The sequence below is a fragment of the Hippopotamus amphibius genome, chromosome 2 (genome assembly GCF_030028045.1).
Source record: "Hippopotamus amphibius kiboko isolate mHipAmp2 chromosome 2, mHipAmp2.hap2, whole genome shotgun sequence".
Lineage (NCBI taxonomy): Eukaryota > Metazoa > Chordata > Mammalia > Artiodactyla > Hippopotamidae > Hippopotamus > Hippopotamus amphibius.
In genome coordinates this window covers 94,563,621-94,578,103 of record NC_080187.1, presented here as the reverse complement: position 1 = coordinate 94,578,103, position 14,483 = coordinate 94,563,621, and positions in this window count along the sequence as shown.

Below are 14,483 nucleotides of genomic sequence, written 5' to 3'. Positions count from 1 at the left end.
GTGGGGGGCTGTCCCAAGCATTGTAAGATGTTCAGCATCATCCCTGGTCTCTATCCACACGTGCCAGTAGCACCCACTCCCCTCAAATTGTGACAGCAGAAGGCATCTCCAGATATTCTCAGATGTCCCCCTGAAGGGCAGGATTGTCCTCCTTTCTTCCCTGTGGAGAACCTGTGGGCTAGTGAATAGACAGGGAGGAGAGCAATGTTATATGGAATAAAAAGTGATAGGGGAGATCTTGGTAGTTCTTCCTGACTAACACTTCTAAAGCTTTATTGGCTAATCATTTGACCTCACCATCCACCTCCTGGCCAGAATATAATGACTGAACATGAAAAAAATAGAGGCTGCAACTTCCTAGGCCTCCAACTTTAAGTGTCAGTCTCAGTTCTTCTACTTAGCCACAAGGCCTGTATCTTTATTTATCTACTCAGAATATGAAGCAATATTATGTAACTTTTGTTTCATCATGTGAAATATGTAATACTGAACTATAATCCTAATAGGGTAATAAGTTTTTAGAATGAAAGTGTTTCCTTAAAGTAATACAAGTTAACACATGATGTATCTCCTTAAGTAAGCTTTGTATTCATTTTACCTGAAAACTAAATTGAAAATAGCTAACTCTTTTGAGTTGTCAGTGGTGAAAGGTTTGCATGCAGCTTAGATTTGGCATATTTATCTAAAGTGCCTAGATGTAAGTTAGGTTACTAGGGTGAGAGAGAGCTAGTAACAAAGCATATCAATGGTAAAGCTCCTGAAATGCTTTCCAGTCTTCATACAATATTAGCAAATAACTTACTCTTTTAGTGTATGTGAGTTACAACTCCTGGTTCCACGTGGTTGAGAGGTGTTTTTATTTGCTACAAAATTAATAGCTCAACAAGACATCTCTGATGCTGCCATTTTTATGAGAATGACCAAAAAGAGGACTAGCATCAGAATGAGTATACTCTTAATCAAGATCAACTCTAAGGTGACCCCAATGATTTGAGATTTCCCTTCATCTTTAAACCATTGTTTCTTATTTGGATATGGCAACAAACCTGCTAGAAATGGCTTTCTTGGAGTATTTATGTTCTGGGCAGAAAATGCTCTGATATTTTCTAGATTTACAGGGAAGTAGAAAAAGACCCTTGAAGCTAGTGTTAAGGAATACATTTGATGATGAGTTTTCTGGTTTCTTTCCTAAGTTGTAGGATTTTGCATATTTAAAATTATTTATCTGTGAAATTTTCTTAGATTAGAATTAGTAGCTGGTTTTAATCCCAGTGTGAGATGGTAGAATACTCAAGTATCCAGACTATGATAGAATTAAGTCAAGACTCTTGAGACCTCTTTCTTTAAGTCATAGTTAGATAACTGTCCAGTTTACCCAGATTCTTCTCTCTAGGACATGCCAATATTTTAGATGCTATGACTTATACTGGGTCACTCAGAAGTCATTCAACAGATACTTTCCTCTTGGCACACATATCAGGTATTTGAAATTTTTACCCATCATCATTTAACCCATATGCTTCAGAATAATAACTAAAAATAATCCTTTACTAACAACATCTCTTAGCTTTAGAAATCGATTTCTTCAGAAGCAGAAATTTGAAGAGAGGAAGGATAGTTGAACCCAAGAATAGACTACCATGGGAATCTCTCCATTCCTGAAGAATGTAAAGAAAAGAATATGCAACCATCTGCTGGATAGGCTAGACACACTGTTTGGGCTGGGTGGTCTCTCGGGCTCCTTTTCAGCTCTAGGCTTCTATGATTTTTTGTGGAGGGAAAATGAATGCCACTGATATTTTTTTTTTTGCACTGTGAATCTGTGCCTTTCTTTTAAAAAATCTTTATTGGTTTTGTCAAATTACAAAGTTAACACATGCTTATTTTAAAAGAATACAAAGTAAAATGTGAAAATTTGCCCCCTACTCCAATTTCATTCCTCAGAATAAAGGTTAGCAGTATTGAGGGTATGCTTCCAGGCTATTTTCTATGTATGTATGAATGCATTTTCTGAATATATCTATATCCTGAAGAAACAGAATCAATGCATATGGGTAGATATATCTTTAAATCTACATAAGTAGACACATAGTTTCTTTTTATTATAAAAATGGGAGTTCTTCAAAACTCCTTTCTATGTTACTTCCTCTATCCTAATTTACATGTTTCTTGTTTTCTTCTCATTCACTTCAACCTCCATATTCTGTACCACTAAAAACCAAAGAACTATTCTGGTAAAGGATGATCTCAGCGGAAGGTGGGGATGGGGAAGATGCAGAGAAACCAGGACCAAAATCTTCAGTAGGCATATACGATATATATAGTGTGGTGTGTGTGTGTGTGTGTGTGTGTCTGTATATCTGTGTATGTATAAAATTTATGTATCCTAATTTATGTAGCATGGATTCCTAGAAATGGATTCACTGTGTCTAAGGATATGCCTCTATTCTAATGCAACTTTCTTCAAAGGAATGCAAGAAAATCCTGTAAGATATTTCAGAATGTGTTTGCCACTACAAACAGCATCTTGTCATTCCCCCAAGGATTTTACTTGTCTGGGATGGGAGTGAGGTGTGTTGTGCCTCTCCGGTGAATGCAAAATTGATGTCCTAGTTCAGGGAAGAGTAAGCCTGATAGTAAGGAGGAAAGGAGCATAGGGAAACTATGAATGGGTTCAGCAAAGGACAGAACCAGGAAAGCAGACAGGGTAAAACTGAGTGAAACTTCTAATCCTACTTATTGCTCATTTACCTCTCTGTCTTATCTCCCATCTTCTACGCTTTTGTTCAAACATCTTCCCCTCCGCCCCAGGAACTCTTTCATTATTAACTCATCTCTTCCTCTCCACCCATTCCAACACCCACATGTTCCATTCTTGAGCTCTCACATCACAGTGTGCTTTCCTCTATCACAGCAATTATCACTTTATATCATTGATAGGATTTGTTTTCTTAAATCTCCATACTAAACTAAAAGTCTTTTATCTCTATATCCCCAGCAACAAGCATAGTCCAGCAGTTGGTTCTCAATATAGGTCAAAGAAGTGAATGACAGATTGGTGACCTATTGCAGTAACATCATCTGAGCGTCAAATGAGTATCCTTATTCATAATTTCAAAATCTTAAAAGACACTTATATAGTCCACCTATTTCAATTATTTTCTAATATCTTAAACAAAAACATACCCAAGTCTTCTGTTAAACTTGTTCAGAATTATTGAAAAGAAGAAAAATTAACAGAGACCATGTCTTAATCTGTTGGAGCTGCCATAACAAAATACCACAGACTGGGTATCATATAGACAACAGAAATCTATTTCTCACAGTTCATGGTTGGGGAGGGCCCTCTTCTGGACCTTCAACTTCTCATTGTATCTTCACATGGTGGAAAAGGTTAGGGAGCTCTTTTGGATCTCTTTTATAAGAGTCCTAATCCCATTCATGAGGGCTCCACCCTCATGACCTAATCACCTCCCAAAGGCCCTACCTTCTAAATCCATCATATTGAACATTAGGGTTCCAACATATACATTTGGAGTTGGATGGGGGAGGCACAAACATGCAGCCCATAGCAGACCATCATATGGAATAATGTGGCCATCATAAATCTGCAAATTTATTAAAATGTCTAGCAAGTTAGTTTTTCTTTCTCTTTAATTCACTAGAGATGTTTATGTCAGAGCAAATCTGACCTTTTCTACTGTGAATCAAGTAGGTAACTTTCCTGCCCAGTAGGTCCAGTATTTTGAAAGACAACTATGTTTGTACGTTAAGATGCAAGTGGTTTTCTCCAGAGCCAGAAATGTACCAGTAGCATCAGGACAGGGCACAATGTCATTACTATGCCTTTGTGGTAATTGTAGAGAGGCCAGTACTGATCCTCTTCTATAACAGCCTGAAATCCCACCCAGGAGTTCCTTAAAAACCAACTGAACAGCAATAAGTAGTGCCCTAACATTTGCATTTTCTGTTTCATTTTTCTAATGCTCAAAATACAGTTTACTTAATATTTCTTAGCATCTCGATGGCATCCATAGCAAAATCCTTTTACTTTTCTTATTATCAGTTACTTTGTTCTCTTTCTCTCTGCTCCTCCTGGTCTTAACTATGAAATAAAAATTCCTTTCTCTTTTCCTAAGTTGGATTCCATCTGCATTTTACCTGACAATTGCCAGAACATGAGGACAAAAACACAAGAGAAAGAAACCTTTATCAGTGAAACAAACCAACTAGTGATGTATTAAAAAAAAAAATCTTTTTTACAACTTGGACAGCCTACTTTAGCACAAAAGTTACCCTGAGCCACTCTCAGGTATGCCATCAATTAGGCCCTGAAAATATGTCAGATGTCCTTGTAACCTCTTAGCTGAGTGTGTAGTATGGTGTACGTAGCATTTGAAATATACTGCAGTGATGACTAGCTCAGTACCTTGGGCTTTTCAAGAGGAATCTGAATTGACACCCCGTCCTATGTCCACTCCTCCCTATAAGCACACAGCTCTTTCTTCATATAGAGCAGAATGAAGCCACATCATCCTGAACAGTTCTCAGAAATGGAATAGTCATTGCTTCAGTCCTTATGTTCTGTGTGTGCTTTTCCCTTACTATGTGGTGCAGAACTGAAACCTCGTGCTTAATACAATGGACAGAAAAAGACTATATGCAGTTAATTTTCCTTTATATCAAACATTCAAGTGCACTGAATATAAAGCAATTTCTCCTGTTCACTGCAGTCTCATTTTTAAATAGTTGGAAAATGGAAACATCAGCTCAAAAGAAGAGAGAATATTTATGTGAGCGCAATAGCTTGGTTTTTGTTTGCTTGTTTTGTTTCAGTATTTGGTCTCAACTGCTGATTAATTTTTAGTGCTGAGCTCATTAAAATCAAGATTGCAATGGTTATTTCAGGTTGGTGGGGGAGCAGGGGCTGAGGTCAACTATATCATGTTCTTTCATACCTCACAGCCCAGGAAGTATAGGAGCCTGTGACTCCCTTCTCATCCTTGCATGCTCTCCACTTTATCATTTCTCTCCTCAAATTGCTTGACCTTTGGGGTGTTTGGCCATCTTTTCCTAAGATAAAATAAGGATGAAAACGGTTTAAGAAATAAAGAGTCCCACATATATATTCATCAAGATCTAACCGGGAGACAGAAACCACACCAGTTATTTCAACAAAGGTGATTTAAAGTAAAGAATCGTTAATTATGTATTGAAGAACTGAATAGACAAAAATGGAATAATAAGGTTTCATGAGAGTGGCAATTTCAGGAGGCAGCTACCACTTCCTAGATATGGAAGCAGAAAGGGGAGAGTTTGGAATGATGCAAACTTAGAAACTTGGGGGATCAGCCCTGTGTAGCTGGGACCTGAGTCTAGTATAAGTGGTGATGCTTAGTTAATGGTAGAGAGTCTGAGCTTGTAGGAGGGATCCTACAGAGTTGGGACTCAAATCTCTGAGCCAAATGTGTGGCTGGCTGCTGTGGATGCCTCTGAGGAGCATAATAAGACTGGCTTGTGAGTATCAGAAACACTACTGGGATCAACAGCTTCTACTGGAATTCACAGAAAGCAAACAGGGATGAGCAAGTCCCTTCTTTCTTCCCCTACCTGATAGTGTCCATCTGCATTCTTTATTGATAAATTTTAACAGGGACCCAGCAGGCAAAGGAGAAATGTGGCTTTCAGAGTTTCAGCCTTAGTATCATCAAAGCAGAAGAGAGACAGGTGGATTTGAAGCTGAGGGACAATAGCCTAATACCAGCCAAAATATGTGTCATCCCTATATGGAATCCACATTCTCTTTCTTACTGTCTCACTCTTTTTGTTCCTACAAAAACCAATAAACATTCCTTCCATCATGGATACTTCACTGCTTACATTCTTTGCCTTTGCATTTTGGTTTTCTTTTCAGAGCTTTGTAAATGATTGGTTGTAGTATAAAGTATGCTTTATTTCTCTGTCTACAGAAAAGAAAAAAAAATTTAGAGTGCTTGCATCACTTAGTGATGTGGCCAACTGACTATCTTATGTTGTTGGTAAAACCTGTCATTCCCAGCTATTCAGACTGTGGAAACATTTTAGCCCCTAAGGATCCAGGCTTAAGATATTCTCGGACTCAACTTTCCATCTTTTGCTGGCCCCAGGCACGCTCTTATCCCTATGCCCCTGACCTTACCCCTCATTGCAGTGTTGATGTTTGCAGTTGCCTTTAGGGTAACCTCACCCTTTTCTGCACAAGCTTGAAAAGATTACTACTACCTCTGTTTAATCTCACTTTTTTTAGTCACTTAGCGGATTTTTCTTATCCAGCTCTAGCAATTCACTAAAAACCCTACTTTGTCCAAATCTAGTAGTTTTATTATGTAGGGACCATCAGAGTATTTAATCTACATTACTGTCTAGAGGTGATAACTTTTGATTGATGGGCGTTTTGTGTATTCTCATGCTATAAATGACATTGTTTTTGAGAAGTAAGCAACTGGTGTATCTCTGCCATCTGGCCCTTCATAGGGAAGCATAGCTTCAACACTATAAAGTATCCATGGCTTAAAAAAAAGGCAGTGGTTTGTATTCATCAACACATTCTAGCAAAGACTCAGACTTCAAGGACTACTTAATCTTCACTTTTCTCTATTTCTGCTGAGCAATCTCTTGCCTTTATCTAGTAAGGCAGGAAATTTTTTAGTAATTTTAGTCTTTCATGTACACATAAAACATTTTAGAAACTGAGTAGCTCTAAGAAGCCTTATAGCTCTTCCTTTGTTTTTGCAGTAGTCCCATCTTACATTTCTGTGATGAATATCTAAAGCAATAATGAAAGAATGTAACACTAAGTTCCTGGCTAACATTTCTCTCCCTCTCTCAGGTATCATCATGAATACCTTATATTGTTTTCTAGGGACTGCTTGCAATGATTCATCATGAAAATGTATTGTCATACCTAGAATCTAAGCACTTTGTCCTGGAATCTGTACCAGGAAATATATGCTGACAACAGAAATACCAAACTAACTATGCTTAATGTCGTTGGGTGAGAGATATTACCAACCCCTTTTGATAAGCTTGGGCAAGAGCACATTTTGTAGGTTTCATTCCTTTAACAGAGATCCTGGGGCATTGATTGATTGTGGTTCCCAGCATAAGTGATACTAAGAGACTTAATCACAGAATGCTTGCAATGGCTACTGATTACATGATTACTCTTTGAGGTGTCTTCCCAATCCATGAGCCATTCTTTCTTTTCTGAGAACTGATTCACCACCACCACCACCACTTATCTACTCACAAGGTCCTGGAAGCCATGTTTGCACTATAGGACCTTGGCTGCAAAGAATTGGCCAAGGGTTGATTGCCTGATCAAATCTGAGCCAATCAAAGTCTCTTTTTGGGAATTGGAATTGGGAGACAAAAGTATTAGGGATTGAAAGGTCAATAAAGTTAAAAGCAGAGCTGTAGAAACAAAGTCCACAAAATGCTACTGCTATAGTCCAGAGCTGCCCTAGTTCCCAACCGTCTGGAAGACCTGATTATTCTTTTTCTTGGACAACATAAGACAATTAGTGTGGTGTCCATAAAGATGTGCTACCTACATCCCCTTCAAGAAAGGACTTGCTGCCCTAACTTCTGAGAATGTTGTCAGCTCCTTCAGGATTTGCCTTAGCTACCGAGAGCTGCCTCACCAAAAAGTTTGCCCTTGCCAGGATGGCCTATATCCATTTCTGTTTACAGTGGGTGGGTAATTTCTCTTTCTAACCATTTCTGCTTTCACCCCTCCCCCCTTGCTTCCACAAGTTGGGACCCATAAGAAATTTCCTATGTGCCAAATTTCATCTCAGTATGATTCTGGAAAACCCAACCTGTAGTAGATGACCAGCAATTTCCTTTTTATTCTTTAACTAAATTGAGTTGGTTCTGTTGCTTGCAACCAAGAGTGTTAATCAAGACAATCAGTATTGATGTGGTGGGTAACACAGATGATCAGCAGGGATGTGTAAGAACTTTGAGAACACCTGGAGTGTTTGGATGCAGAATGTTTAAAATTTTTTCCCTTTGAACAGGAAATGATTTTTAGGTTCAGTTGAAGTGGTACAATCCAGTTGGAATTACATTGGCTCTTTCTTTATAACCCCTCACTCTTTGGAGAACACTTTCAAAAAGAATAATTATTTTGTTTAACTTTATAAACCTTCCATTGAACACAGTTATTAGAGCTTAGAAAATGCTCAGCATTTCCTGAATAAACAAATAAAATCTGACTACTATTTCATTTAGCAAGACTGTTTTAACAGAAGAGTATCAACCACACTGATTTTTAGTGACAACATTTTGTACCAGCTATTTCATGATTCACATCCTGTTGTTACCTCTTTCTCCCATTCCTTTCTGCTCTTCTCCTTTCTGCTGACCTGCATGTTCACTGTTCCTCTCCTCTCTTATCTTTCTTCTGTTACCCCTAGAATCTTTGTTATATGGTAAACACACCCTCCATATCCTCAGTCTTCTTCTTGAATACTCCTTTGCATCTCTCCTCAGGATATCACTGCCCCTTATAGCTGTCTACCCCTTACTTTGTTCAGATGTATCTCTTATATGCAGCAAAGATATTAATGTTGATTGATATCCTGTGATCTTTATTAATCACAAAATTAATGTCATATCATGTCAGACTCTCCAAGGTGAGTGACTTAGAAAGTTTCTGGTATTTGTAATTCTAGCTTTGCATCCAAGAGAATGCTCAGCTCTAGATGAGGTGTATATCAATACTGGGAAAAACATCCATTCCAGTGATCCAAAGATGATTTCAAAAATATATCAGTCAGGGAGTTAGAAAAGGAAAATAGAAACAACTCTATGTATTCCAAGTGTGAGGGTTTTAACAAAGGAAGTTAGTCCTATCAGTTATTGAAAATCACAGAGGAATAAAGGTCAGGGAGTACCAGAGAGCATCTTGGTCCTGAAGCAGATGATTCTCAACAGCTCACTTATAAGCCATCGCAGATCTCAAGAATTTCTGGGAAATTTTTATCTAGACTACAAGAGTAAAATGGATGGCTTTGAAAGATTAGCTAGAAATCTGCTTTAATCCCACAAATCTACCTGCAGGATACTGACCTCTTTTTTTCTAACACCTTCCAACTCTTCTATAAATTCTTCTTATGGGTTGACTAGCACCTGGAACAATAAGAAGGGGATTCTAGGAAATGTAGTTCCCAGCTTCTCCACTGCAATGCAGCAGTGAATTCGAAGGAGCCAGCAGTGATGCCAAATTGTGAAGCACGTTTCCCTCCAGGTCTTGGGAAAACTGAACACATTCACAAACTGAGAGACACCAGCCTAGCCATAGTTTACCCAGGCCAAAAGTTTATGTTCCTTCCTTTCTTCCTTCCTTCCTTTTTTTTTCCTGATCTTTATTGGAGTATAATAGCTTTACACTGTTGTGCCAGTTTCCGCTGTACAACAAAGCAAATCAGCTGTATTTATACATATCTCCTCCCTCTTGAGCCTCCCTCCCACCCTATCCCATGCCTCTAGGTCATCAGCAATCATCGAGTTGATCTCCCTGTGTTACCGTCCTTCCTTTAGCCAGGTTACATAGAAGAAATGGGTTTGGGGTTCCAGAGAGTAAAACCCACTCCAACAAACACCATGTTGCCAAGAATTAAGCAATTAATATAGGCAATGTGAGACAACAAAAAGCTTTTTTTTTTCTCCTAAAATATCCCCATTCCCTTTTTGGAACGTTATATAGCATGTGCCACTCCTCAATCTTTCTCCTATTTCTGAATTACACTAAAACATTAATTAAATGAATGCAGCAATCAATCCTGGCAGGTTTTTCTCTTGGAATAGAGTAGAACTTAATTTATTTCTACTTAATTACCTCATTTCAGCCTTGCCATGTTTATTAATAATGAATATCTGTTCCTTTTAAAATGGTATTGATCACCAATTTCCACTGCTGCTAAGGAGATTTGACATGACAAATGTCTGGGGCTGGAGGTTCAGAGTTATTGTTTAACTTCATATACTTATAGCGTAATCAATATTTTAGGCAATCTGTAGTACAAATGTATCAAACAAATTAGCATTACAGTACAAGAGCAGAATTTTCTTTCCCTCTTCCAGCTTGTTTTGTTGAACCCTAAAATTCAATTTAATTTTCATGAACTTGGATAACTAATACATTTATATTCATTGTGTGATTTTCCCTCCACTGTCCCTTCTCTAGGTCTAGTTTCAAGCAATGAAGGTCACCAAGACTAATTGACCCATTTTCAGGTTAGGAGAAATCACCTCAATTGATGTTTCTAGCCGTCTTTTTTAGCAATGTTAAATGGTTAAAAACGGGTGAAGTGAAAGACATTTACTGCTTGCTGTGAGTGAGTAGTGTAAACGGTATTGATCTGCTATGAGGGGTTTACAGTAGAGAAACATGCAGTGCACTCTTTAAAGTGTGAATACCTATTTGATTTATTTTTTACCTATATCCAAACATTTGTAACACAATTTTACTCTTTTGTTTGGCTTTTTCCATCCTCCTCCTTTTTATGTTTTGCCACAAGCCATACCCAGCCACATCTGGCCTATGAAGTTGTTTGGGTTTCATTTTTAAAGGCTAGAATGATAGAAATAAAAAATAAAAGGAAAAGGAAAGGCTAGTGGACATGCACCTAAATTTATAATTGTCATAAGAAATAAAGAAAACTTCACAACTCATGCCAAGAAGCAAGACCAAGGAAAACCTCCTCTTCAAGGAGGTCTGTTACCACCTCCCTCTACCCCATTATAAAGTAAAAGTATCCTTCTCTAATCTCTAATTTTTCTGGAAATACTCAGAAGAACGGCACATAGGTCACATGGATGTAAATGTTCATTCTTTCTGCTTGCTGAAAGCTTAATTAGCCAAGAAAGAAAACCAGGGTAGGGATCTCTCAGGACGTGTGTGAATAAGGACTGATAGGACAGAAAAGAGAGTCAAGTTGGCAGATCTGAGAGGGTATGAGGTAAAGGAAGAATATTTTCTTTCTATTCTGTTAAATCAATAAGAGCCAAGGCAGAATTCAAATGCCACTTTCCCATTTACATAAAGATGAAGAAAAAAAAAAAAAACTACAGTTGCCAATATTTTAGGAGGAAACTCTCATAGCAGCATCTAATGAATTTAAGGAACTAAGACTACTTTTCTAGATAAATAATTTCTGATGTAATATAAGGGGTATTGTATCTTGTAAAACATAAAGCAGAGGTAAATATCACTTTCTAACTCCCACTCCTCTTACTAGAGGTCATCTCTGTTAATCATTTCATGTATAGGCCTTTAGTTCTGTTTTATTTATTTATTTTTTATTGGAGTATAATTGCTTTCCAATGTTGTGTTAGTTTCTGGTGTACAGTTAAGTTCTGTTTTACATTTCACATAAATGGTATCATTTTATGTTTCCTTGTGATTTGCTCTTTTTACTTACAATGTCTTGAAGCTTTTTCCATGATAGTACATACATGATTCTTCTAAAGAATTACATAGCCATAGTTATGTGCATGACAATTTCAAGTTTCCTTTGTGATTAATATCTAGGCTATTTTCAACATATTTTTGCCATTAAAACTAATTATTCAATTAAAATTTGGGGACATAGATTTCTGTGTTTGTATGAGAATGTTCCTATGTGAGAGAGTCTTAGAAACAGAATACATGGGTAAATGTTTTATGTATTTTCAATTTCGGAAGATGGTGCCAAATTCCTCCAAATTGGTTTTTAAATTCTGTGTTAGTGGAAAACTATATCCCAGTGTTGTTCCCACCATTCTCACAAACACAGGATAGAATCAATTTTTTAAAAAAATTTGGCCATCTGAATGACCAAATTTTTTTGTTTGTTTGTTTCTGTTTTTATCTTTTTTTTACAATAAATTTATATATATATATTACTTTGAACTCAGAAAAATCATTTTTTGAATGACCAAAAAATTTGATTGTTATTATAATTTGTATTTCCTAATGAGGGAAATATAATTTTAATATACCTTGGAAATTTTAAAATATGCTTATTGAGATTTAATTTTAAAATATGCTTATTAGTCACATACATATCTTTTAGCAAGAATTTGTTTGTTGTATACTTAGCACATATTTCTATTTTGTTGGATGTGAATTTCCTAACTTAAAAAAAACATATTTTCCAAATAACTTTATGAATATGCCATTATTTCTCTGCTGATTTGAACTGCTACTTTTATCATGTACTGTTTCTGACTACTCATTTGTTCATCAATCTGTTGTCTGTTTTCTAGTTAACTACTGTAAGTAGTTAAGAATTCTGTTGAATTTTTAAATGATAACTTTCCATGTAAACACTTTAATGAATTCTCTTTATTTTTCAGATGATTCTATTGAATTTTCTAAGTAGAAAATCAGAGGCTAGTTTCTTTTTTTGCAATATTTATACCTCTATTAATTTTTTCTTATCTTATTGCACTGATGAAGGCTAACTACATTCAGTAGTAGAGATAATAATGACATCTTTGCCTTTTTCCTGCCTTCTGTTGAAATGGTTCTAATATTAGCTCATTGAGTAAGATGTTTGTTAGATTCTTGTGGGTAGCACTTGATTTGGCCAAGGACTTTTTTTTTGTAATTCCTAGAAGGAAGTTGTTTGTTTGCTTACTATCTGAAATGCATGTTGATTATTAGTTGATGCTTTTCAGCATTTATTAAGACCATTACATAGATTTTTTTTCATGTGATTTACATGAAAAAAAACCTCCCTAATCCTGATACATTCTAGCAATGTTTTAAAGATTCATAACTTGGTAATAATTTATTATTCTTTTATAATGTTATATTCAATTTGCTAATACTTATTTAGAAGTTTTAAGTGTATGTTTGTAACTGAGAGTGACTCATAGTTTGTGTGTGTGCAAATATTTATATATTTTTGGTATGAGGGCTATGCTAACATCAGAAAATTATTCATGAAAATTTCCTTCTTTTCACATGTCTTGAAATGATGTTTCACAAATCAGCTTATCATATCATCTCCTTGTGCATCTGTTAACAACATAAATTCCCTAACATTTTCTCTGAAGCTTGCAGTACAGTAAATCTAAGATAAAACCCAGGAATAAGCATTTTAAACAAAATCTCTAAAGAATCTTGTTAGTTGGCAAATTTTGGAAATATAACTTTTGGAAATATTTAGAATTTGGTAATTTTCATCTATAATTTCAGCCAGATAGATTGCAAATTGATATTTAGATCTTCTCTCACCCCAAACTCCAGTAATACAGCATTGCCGAAAAAAAAAAATGAAAGCAGCAGTGCATAAGGACAAAGAGAAAGGGAAAAAAAAATATAGCAACACAATTTTGTAGCTCTAAAGCAAGATAGTGTATAAGTGATAATTAACTTATCAGTCCTCAGACACTAAATCCTAAGGCAACAATGGGGAAAGCAGAGGAGCAAACTACATCACAGAAATCCCCAAAGGCCTAGGAATGGGGCTACAAATTAGTTGTGGAAGAGAGAGACAGATATGGGGTTATCATAACTAAATCTCCTTGTTCATATTCTCACATTCCTGTTTCTAACAAAAAGGATGATGGTACAGGGATATCTCAAGAAGAGAGCTGTGCTTATGATTTAGCAGGTCTAAATCATAAACAGTCCATATTGGAGTTGGTCTGAAATCTCCCAATGAGACATCATTAGGAATATCAAATTAATGGAAATATGTTTCAGTGTATTGAGAGGAGGTTTACACAAACAGTAGAGAGTTTGTGGAGTTCCTTGAATGATAAGTAAATAGAAAGCAAACAAAAAACAAATACTAACCTCAGGGAATACTAACTGTTGATCAGAAAAATAAAAATTAATGATAAATGACCACGTGACTCAGCTCTTAAAAAGAGTAACATGATCATAATAATATAAACATGAAATATTGAGGTAATCGAATTGCAAAATTTCCTTTACAAGGAGAAAGGCAAATTTGAGAAGTAAAGAGATGATACCTAAACTTGAGAATCAAGAAGCTGCAGTGTCAGCATGACATTTAGGAATATGAAAGCAAATGCCATATTGTTGACTGATATGATTGAATTACCAATTGAATAGCTGAATGTTTTAATCTGGGGAAATAGGAAGAGATTACAGTAGGTCAGGGCACTGCTTTAAAAATATCTGTTTTATAAAGAAGAAGACATAGAATTATTTGTTTTTAAAGTATGTAAGTATATAAAATTAATAGAAATAGAAGCTAAACTTGAAAAATTAAACTTTTAAAAAATTCTGGTGTAATAGACACTCTAGGAATGTATCTTTTATAGCAAGAGAGAAAGAAGAGGAGGAAGTTGAGAAATATGGTAAAAGTTAACTTAGCTCTATACAAAATTGCCAAAGCAATCTTAAGGAGAATAGAACTGGAGGAATCACACTTCCTGCTTTCAAACTATATTAGAAAGCTGTGGTAATGAAAACAGTA